Source organism: Bison bison, unplaced genomic scaffold (genome assembly GCF_000754665.1).
Source record: "Bison bison bison isolate TAMUID 2011002044 unplaced genomic scaffold, Bison_UMD1.0 scf7180017864167, whole genome shotgun sequence".
Taxonomy (NCBI): domain Eukaryota; kingdom Metazoa; phylum Chordata; class Mammalia; order Artiodactyla; family Bovidae; genus Bison; species Bison bison.
The window spans coordinates 2,389,975-2,400,302 of NW_011494739.1; positions in this window are offsets into that span (position 1 = coordinate 2,389,975).

Consider the following 10,328-nt stretch of genomic DNA (forward strand, 5'->3'; position numbering starts at 1 on the left):
ACACAGAGAGTGAGGCTGCTCTGCCCTGGCGGGTCGTCTTCCATAGGGTTCCACGAACACCAACAAACAACCTCATAGGGATCTGGGTAGAATGTCAGAGCCATCCCTCCCAGTGGTGCTATATTCTACAGATGGGCCACTGAGGCCTAGGGATAGGTGGTGCCTAGCCCAGGAAGCTCAGAAAATCTAGGGCAGAGGTGGGATGGCATCAAGGTGTCCCAGCATGGTCCCCATCCACCAAGCCTACCAAGTCCTCTTGTTCTCGCCTCTTTGATATCCCCTTCCCCTCTACCCCTCCTTTCACCCTTTGATCCCAAAGATCTCAACTCCTTGCAGTATTTCACAGATGTCTCCAAGTCTCTCACACCTCTGAGCCTTTCATGAGTGATCTCTTCATGGAATGTTGGCCTACATTCCATCCCCCTTCCCCGCTGAGTAATTCAGGACCCATCCTGAATATACCCTTCATCCAGGAAGCCTTCCCTGATTCTCGGGCCAGTCCAGGGCCTCCTCTGGGCTTCCACAATCTCTCTGTCACAGCTTGGATCACATGAGGTAGTAACTATAAATGTGTCTGTCCCTTCCTCTGAATTGTTAACTCTTTAAGGCTAGAGATGAGGTCATATCCGGATGCCAGAACCTGGCTCATGCTGGGCACAGAGGAGGTGTGCAACTTGTTTGTAGAGAGAATGAATGAATGAGTTCTCCAGATGCAAGAGTCTCTCAGCTTATACATGGAATTTGGGTATGCAGAGAAATAAGGTGACCCTAGAAGATCAACCGTTAGGAAACTGGAGAGTCAGCCCCTACCCATCCAGGTTGCTCAGTGGTATAGAATCTACCTGCAATGCAGGAGACCAGGGTTCAATCCCTGGGTCTGGAAGATCCCCTGGAGAAGGAAATGGCAACCCACTCTAGTACTCTTGCCTGGAAAATCCCTGGACAGAGAATCCTAGTGAACTATAGTCCATGGGGTTGCTAAGAGTCGGACACGACTGAATTACTGAGAATGTACACACTGCCTGGAAAATTCCTGATATCCTCAGGGCCTGTCTCCACTCTAGGTTACCTCCTCTGAGGGGGCCGTCTCTGACTACTCCAGACCAAATAGGATGCCTGTGCCCTTTGTCTCTTGGTCCTGTTTTAATGCCTGTAGTACCAAGCACTACCAAGTACCAAGAACCAGGCCTGTTCATGTTTGAAATTTGCTTGTTGGTGAGTTCCATGAGGGCAGGAATCTTCTATTTTATCCTTGCACTGGACACATAAACTGCTAAATAAATATCTGTGAAATGAATAAAAGAATGAAAAAAAATGAATGAGTGAGTGCCCACTCATCCCTTGATTTATTGTGGGACCACAGGTACCTCCTATTCTCTCTCTTGGCCTTAGTTTCCCCATTCATTCAGTGGCACAGATGAGATTTTGTGTTCTCTTCCGATCCTTTCAGAATTGGTATTTCTAGGGTTCTAAGAGCCAGAATTCAGGTCTCCACCCAACCTAGAGCCGCTCAAAGGGTCTTGGGTTCTCTGTAACTGTAGTGGGGAGGGAGTCTGGGAATCCCAGTCTGCCATCCAGCCGCCCTCTCTGAACATAGGGAGGACATCAGGGTCAGTGGTGCTGATGGCAGAATAGGAGGTGTACACACCAGGAGCCATCAGTTAAGGAACTACTGGACGCTGTCACAAGTAAATGAAGCTAGATATAATGGCTGCACCGCATTATGCTCAGAGTGTGTATTCCTGACTAGCAAGTCCTCCTTTGCAGGATAGCCAGGACCTCAGTTCCTTCCAGCTTGTGCTGTGCTCTCTTTGTTGTCGCTGTTTAGTTGCTAAATTGTGTCTGACTTTTTTACGATCCCATGGACTATAACCCATGCCTCCTGCATTACAGGAGGATTCTTTACCACTGAGCCACTGCGTGGCTTAAAGCTCACTGTGGAAGGGCAGGGCATGGAGGACCACCTAAGGGAAGTAAAGAGCGTGTCCTTCCATGTCTCATTGGTCAGAACTCAGTCATGTACCCCATATACCTGCAAAGGTGGCTGGGAAATACAGTCTCGCCTTACCATGTGCTCAGGAGGAAAAGCAAACGTTTGGCGAACCTCTGGCCAGTTTGCCCCATTGGGCCACGCTCACCCCAGTGATGTGGTGGCTCCTGTCTGTGTCACTTCCAGCCCCTGTGAGCTCTTCTTCCTAAGTAGCCAGAGGACCTGGCTCTTCTTCCAGGTGAGCAGCAAGGGCTGCTGGATGGCTCCTGCTTGAGTGACTAACTGTCCTGGTTGGCCAGGGATTGAAGAGATTCCTGGGATGCAATTTTATCTCCTGTACAGTTTCCTGTAACCATCACCGCATTTAAATACCTAACAGGACCATCACAGCACTCCCTTACTCATGCTGTTCTTTAGGGCTGCACCCACTCCCTCCCCAAAACCCTAATCCTTAACAAACCACTAATCTGCTCTCCGTTTCTATAATTATGTTGTTACACTTATGTTATATAATGGAATCGTGCGGTATGTGTCTTTTTGAGACTGGCTTTCTTCACTTAGTATAATTTGCTTGAGATTTATCGAGGTTATTGCATGTGTTAATAGCTGCTTTTTACTGCTGAGCAGTATTCCATGATATGGACGTTTTATATATTTTGCTTAGCCATTCATCCATCTAAAGACACTTGAATAGTTTCCAGTTTTGGGTTAATAAGTATAAAGCTACTATGGACATTTGTGTACAAGTTTCTGCCTATCTTCTTTAGCAAATGTCTATGAATGTCAGACATATTTGCCCATTTTAATCGGATTTTCTTAATTGTTGGATTTTAAGAATTCTTTATACTATATGTTATTTGCTAACATTTTCTTCTAATCCGCAGTTGGTCCTTTCATCCTCTTGCCAGCGTCTTTCATAGAGCCAAGGTTTTACTTTTGATGAGGTTCACATGATCAGTTTTTCCTTTTTTTTCCCCTAAAAGTCTTACAGTAGTGGTTTGATTATTTATTATTTTTGGTTGCGCTGGGTCTTTGTTGCTGTGTGCAGCTTTCTCTAGTTGCAGCAAGCCAGGATTATTCTTCATTGCAGTGGCTTCTCTTGCTGCAGAGCACAGGCACTAGGACCATGGGCTTCGGTAGTTGCAGCTCACGGGTTAAGCTGCTCTGAGGCCTGTGCGATCTTCCCAGACCAGAAATCAAACCCGTGTCCCCTGCATTGGCAGGCGGCTTCTTAAGCACTTTACCACCAGGGAAGTCCCAGGTGTACATTTTATGGATCACGCTTTTGGTGTCAAATCTAAGAACATTTGCTGGTCCCAGGTCTCAAATATTTCCTCTTCTTTTTCTTCTAGATGTCATATTGTTTTACATTTAAGTCCATAGTGCATTTTAAATTAATTTTTGTATAAAGGGTGAGGTTTAAGTCAGGGTTCATTTTTTGCCTATGGATGTCCAATTGATATGCTGAAAAGACTGCATTACCTCCATTGGACTGCTTTTGCTCTTCTGTCAAAAAGTAATTGCGTATATTTATATGAATATATTTCTAGGTTATCTATTTGATTTCACAAACTATGTGTTGTTTTGTCTGCCAATACCAAGATTATGGTAGCTTCATAAGAAATCTGAAGTTGGGTAGACTGATTCTACCCATTTTATTCTTTCTCAGAGTTGTTTGATCTATTCTAGTTCCTACGCCTTTCAATATAAATGTTATAATAATTTTGTCTATGTCTGCAAAAAATCTTGTTGAATTTGATCAGAATTACATTAAACATGTAGATCTATTTGGGGAAAATTTATATCTTAACTATGTTGTCTTCCAATCCATGAATATGTGTCTCTCCATTTTTTAAGATCTTCGATTTTTTTAAAAAAATCAGTGTTTGGGATCATTTTCAGTATACACACACACACACACACACACACACGTGTGTTTTATTAGTTTTACACCTAAGTATTTCTTTTCTTTTCTAAAGAAGCAATTGTATTTTTAGTTTTGCTGCCCATTTGTTCATTCCTAACCTATAGAAATGCATCTGGTTTTTAAAAAATTGCAATTTGACTGATTTGCAATATTGTGTTAGTTTCTGAGGTACGCCAAAGTGATTTGGTTTTCTTATATATATATTCTTCATCTTGTTCTTTTTTTATTCTAGGTTATTATATGACGGGCTTCCCAGGTGGCGTTAGTGGTAAAGAACCCACCTGCCAATTCAACAGACCTAAGAGACCTGGGTTTGATCTCTGGGTCAGGAAGATGCCCTGCAGAAGGGCGTGGCAACCCACTCCTGTATTCTGGCCTGGAGAACCTCATGGATAGAGGGGCCTGGCAGGCTATAGTCTGTAGGGTCGCAAAGAGTCAAACACAACTGAAGCGACTTAGCACACATGCACACACACATAAGATAGTGAATATAGTTCCCTGTGCTGTATAGTAGGACACTGTTACTTATTTTATTTTTAAGACTTTTTTTTTTTTTTGCTGTGCCATAATGCTTTTGGGATCTTAGTTCCCCGACCAGGGATTGAACCCAGGCATGTGGTAGTGAAAACAGAGTCCTAACCACTGGACCGCCAGGGAATTCCCCTATTTTATATATTGTAGTTTATATCTGCTAATCCCAAACTCCTAATTTATCCCACACACTCCCTCCTTTCCCCTTTGGTAACCAAAGTTTGTTTTCTATGTCTGTGAGTCTCTTTCTGTTCTGTAAATAAGTTCATTTTGTATTATATTTTAGATTTCACAGTAAGTGGTATCATATGATATTTGTCTTTTTCTATTTGACTTACTTCACTTAGGATGATTGTAGTTCCATTTATGTTGCTGAAAATAGCATTATTTCATTCTTTTTTGTGATTGAGTAGTATTCCATTGTGTATATATACATGAATGTTGAATCAGCCTTTCCACCCTGGAATAAACTCTGCTTAGCCACGGTGTATGATGTGTGTGTGTGTGTGTGTGTGTGTGTGTGTATGCGTGTGCACACGTGCACACTCAGTTACTCAGTCACAATTGATCTTTGCACCCCTGTGGACTGTGGCCTGTCAGGCTCCTCTCTCCATGGGATCCTCCAGGCAAGAATACTGGAGTGGGTTGCCATTTCCTCCTCCAGGGGATCTTCCCAACCCAGGGATCCAACTTGTGTCTCCTAGCATCTCCTGCATTTGCAGGCAGATTCTTTAGCACTGAGCCACCTGGGAAACCCATATGATTCTTTTTATATATTGCTCAAATCTACTTGACAATGTTTTATTAAGGATCATTGCTTCTGTATTCATGAAGGCTGTTGATCCCTGTGCATTTTTGTCTGACTTTGTCTGATTTTGGTAGTAGGATAACACTAGCACCACTAGCACCAGAAGAGCAAAGCAGACCAGACTAGAATTGCAAGGGCTCTGGAAACCAAATGGTCATTGCAACTACAGCCCCCAAAGTAGGTGAGAACCTATATGTACACCTAAACAGTGAAACTGCCTACTAAAATTAAAGATTTAAAATAGACCTAGATATAATATAACAGCCCAGATTTCTAGGATATGTGGAAAATTAAATGTCATACCAGAAACCAGAAAACCATAATTTGAATGAGAAAAGACAATTAACCAATGCTAATACCTGATGATTCAGATATTGGAATTATCTGACAAGGATTTTAAAGCAGCCATAAAAAAATGCTTTGAGAAGAAATCATACTTTCTTTTGAAAAAATTAAAATGGAAGATCTCAACAAAGAGATAGAAATTAACTAAAAAGGACCAGAAATTTATAAAACTGAAAAAATATTTGAAACAAAAACATTGCTAATAGAATCAATAACAGAGTGGAGATGCCCAATGATGGACAAATACCCCAGCTCCCTCCTTCAGCAAGTTGGGGAGCCTGAGGCATGGTCTACGCTGTCTCCCAGAACTCCCCAGCAGGGTTGAGCTCCTGTTTTGCCCAGTGGTAACTGTCTTAATGATCCATGGATTGCCTTTAGGTCCTGTTTCACTCATTCTCAGCCCTGTGTTTCCCAAGATCAATTCCCAAGAAAAGTTCTTGAACTCCAGTCTGTGTCTCAAGATCTCCTCAGCAACCCAACCAATACAGTTACTAATTCTTCTGACCACTCTTGAGGTGTGCAGGTAAAAGCAATGCCTATTTCAGAGTAAATCTTCACTAATAATTTCCATTATCTATACCAGTTTCATCATCTATAAAAGAGAGTTGGGCTTCCCTGGTGGCTCATTACGATAAAGAATCTGCCTGCGATGCAGGAGACATGGGTTTGATCCCTGGGTTGGGAAGATCCCCTGGAGAAGGAAATGGCAACCCACTCCTGTATTCTTGCCTGGAGAATTCCAGGGACAGAGGAGCCTGGTGGCCTAAAGTCCGTGGGGTCACAAAGAGTCAGACATGACTGAGCAACTAACACACAAAAGAGAGGCACCCCAGCTTCTTCCACTGAACTTTGTATTGTTCTCTTAAATCACAACCTCTGCAACAACCCCTGTCTTTCTTCTTTACTTGGGCTATTTTTTCCCAGGGGAAGACTAGCAGCCTTGGCCCTGGGATGCTCAGGCAAACAAAGGCACTGCTTTAAGCCAGCACTGCCCCCCGCCTCGCCAACCCCAGTGGAATCACAGCCTCCATGGTAGGTTGGGGTTATTGTTTTTAATACCAGTGTGAAATAAATTGAAAAATTACCCATAAAATACAGGTTTTCAACAGCTGGCCTGAAATTTCTTTCCATAAACAAACAAGTTTAAAGAGATGCCTTAATGCCACCCGCCAACTCCTCCCCCAGTCTTTTATGTCCCCCTGTGGGAGTGGGGTCTGCTGAAAGTCTCGCCTCCCGGGCACAGGCAGGCTGCTGGGGGCCACGGGTCATCCCTAGGCCCTTTGCTAACCTGCATCTCTTACCCTAGTCTATCTGCTCCATGAGGAACCTCTCAGACTCATCCCCCACCCCTAGTTCCCATACTGAGCATAGACTTAGAAGCCAAACTATCTAGGTTTGAAACAGAGATTTCATAAATATTTTTAAGCAAATTACTTATCTCTGCTTCTGTTTCCTCCACTGAAAACAGGGATCATGTTAGTACCTACTTCATAGGGTTGTTTGAGGATTAGATTAAATATATATGAAGCTCTTAGAACAGTGCCTGGCATGAGGCCACTCGGTGTAGCTGTTAGCTATTATTAGTTTTACAGGCAGAAGAGAAAGTAGGATAGAAGATGGAGCAGGAGGCTTAGTGACATTTAGATTTTCCACAGTGAGCCTTGTTTGGGGTTTCCTCTGGGGTGTTTATGTAAACATCTGCCCAGTGCCCTGCAGTTTGCAAAGCTTGCTGACATCTGCTCTTTCATCCCACCTGATATTTAACTGCAGAAGAATACAGGGCATGGGTTATGATTAGCCCAGCTTACAAAAAGGAAACTGAGGCCTAGTAGGTGAACAGACTCCCCCCATGTCTCAGAAAGTGGTAGACACCTATTTGGTGGTTCGAGGATACAAGATGAATCCTGATCCTGGTTGTAACACTCTGCCTTGACTCTCATCATAGACTTAGCCTTGGTCCTTCATCACACACTGACTCTTGACCCTGATCTTAGACTGAATCATAATCCTGGTCCCATATGGGGCTCTGACCCCATTCTTGATCATGGACTGAGTCCCGGTCTAAGCTGTCATCTTGGGATCAGTTGGAACCTCGAATATTGTTTCACAGTAGATGCTGACTTCAGGCTCTGATGGAACCCTGATCCTATGACAGACTGAATCCTGGTCCTTCTTATAGCCCAAGTCATACTCCTAGCCCCATACTGACATATGATCCTGGTTTCATCCTGAGCCTCCACTCTGGCCCCAGACAGAGCCCTCAGTGGGGTCTCTAACCTGGGACACTACTTCTAGCCTCTTTCTGCATCTACTCTGTGAATCCCAGTTTCCCCTCTTCCCCAGGATTTAGTCCATCGCCTGGAAGACAATGAGAAAGAAAACTGCTCTCAGCACCCTTTGGAGAAGACCCAGGCATCAGAGCAGGATTTACAACCTATTACAGGAGGCAAGACCCTCATCTCCTTACCTGTGTTTGAAAACCCCCCTAATCCCACCCAGAGCCAGCCTCAAAGACCCAAGCCCTCCTGATGCCAGAACTCTGAGGAGTTCTATTGTTTGGGTGGCTTTCAGTTCTGATTATTTAATACAGTAGTTCATGGTTTTACACTCACAGCCCTGGTCCGCTGGGATAGGGGTTTTCTTGCTTTTGCGGTTAAAGTTGTAACACTTTTTCAAACAAGGGGAAAAATTTTAAAACAACAGTGAAAATATTTCTAAAACATGTTCACCATCAAGTTGATCTCTCAGGAATTGACTGGGGGAGAGAAGGGAAGGACAAAGAGAAGTTTTGCATAGTTGGGGGAGGCAGGTCTCTGGTGGGCTGGGGCAGATGTGCAGGGACCAGCCTTGGCTCTGGGGAGATGTGGGGGGGGGAACTGACTGCAGAAAAGTGAAGGAAAAAGTCAAGGTTCATACCTCTGAACCTTCCCACTCTGGAAGAAGTTGAGCCTCTTACTTGCTACGCACCCTTAACTGTGAGCCTCACTTTTTGTCTGTGAAATGGAGATGATACATCTGTCCAAGGAAGACTCTGGAGATCAAATGACGACTGCAGAGCACCCAGCTCAAGTTCTGACTTGAGTGGGGGTGGGTGCAAATTATAGCAGTTGATGTCGTTATTATTTATACATATTTATATATAAAAATATGTATATATATATAACAATATAGAAATATATTGTTTGTCAGCTGAGAGGCAGTAGAGCTTGGTGGTAAATGGAGGCCAGCATCAGACCACCTGGGTTCAAGTCCTGGTTCTATTACTTATTTATTACTTGACCTTCCGATGGCTCAGCAGGTAAAGACTCCACCTGCAATGCAGGAGTCACAGGAGACACAAGTTCAATCCCTAGATCAGGAAGAGCCCCTGGAGTAGGAAATGGCAACCCACTCCAGTATTCTTGCTTGGGAAATCCCATGAACAGATGAGCCTGACGGGCTATAGTCCATGGGGTTGCAGAGTCAGACACGACTGAGCATGCACACATGATATGTGACCTTGGGCAATTTGTGGAACCCTTCTGTGCCTTAGTTTCCTCATCTGTAAAATGGGCATGGTAATCAAGTTATTGTGAGGGTTAAAATGAGTTAAGGCATGCAAAGCACTTAGAACTTGCCTGGCACATTGTAAGTGCCTAATACGTGTTGTTGTTTAGTCACCAAGTCGGGTGAGCATTTCAGGCAGTGGAAACAGCAGATGCAAAGGCTCAGAGGTGGGAATGAACTTGGGCTCAAAGTAGTGAAGGGAGGTAGAGTGGCTGGAGTGGAGGGAGCAGGGAGTGGTGTGTGGGAAGTAGGGCAGAGCAGAAGCACCGGTGGTGGGCTTGGGACATGCACAGCCTTGTTGGGGTGTATTCCCAGGGAGATGGGAGGGGTGGGTGGTGGTGGGGATAAGGAAGCAGGAGCTGCGACCTTTGAGGAGGACTGGGGAGGGACAAGATCAGACACTAGCATTAGAAAAGCTGGAGTTCTGGGTCCTTCTACTCTCTCCCCTTAATTCTCACAACAACCCATTTCACAGATGGGGAAATGGAGGCCCCAGAGAGTCACACAGAGGGAACACAGATCTGGCTGCCGCTAGGTCCAGAGCCCTAGCTCCCTGATCTCCCCCTTGTCTTCTCTGGCATCTGACTCCCAGCCCTAAGGATCCTCAGGACCCATAGCCTCCCGCAGCCCACACAGTCCTCAACCACCTTCTTCCTAGCCAGCTCAGCCAAAATTGGGCTGAGGAAAAAGTGACAGGCATCAACCCTCCAGTTATCTTCAGTCCTCTTAATCCCAGCCCTTACCTGGGGGCCTCCCTAGTCTCTCTCCAATTCCTTGTAACTTCAGACCAGTTCAGTTCCTGGGAATTCTTGGTAAAGATATCCACAGTCCCAAGTCTCCCGCTCCTGCCATTTCTCCGGCTCCATCAGTGGGTGCCCTGCCCATACCATTTGGTGTTCACCATTTAGATACTTGCTGGCCAGACCTTGGGGCTCTGACCACCCACCAGGCAGGCTGGGAGAGTTAGCACCCTGGGAGATGGTAGATAAGCCTCAGCTTCCTTGCCCCTTGGGTGGGATGACTCTTGTCTCCAGACTTCCCAGTAGGATGGAAACCAGGTTGCCCACTTGCTTTCTGGGGTCTGCTCCCAAGTAACCCATTTGCACTTGAACTCTCAATGGCACCCCACTCCAGTACTTTTGCCTAGAAAATCCCATGGACGGAGGAGCCTGATGGGCTGC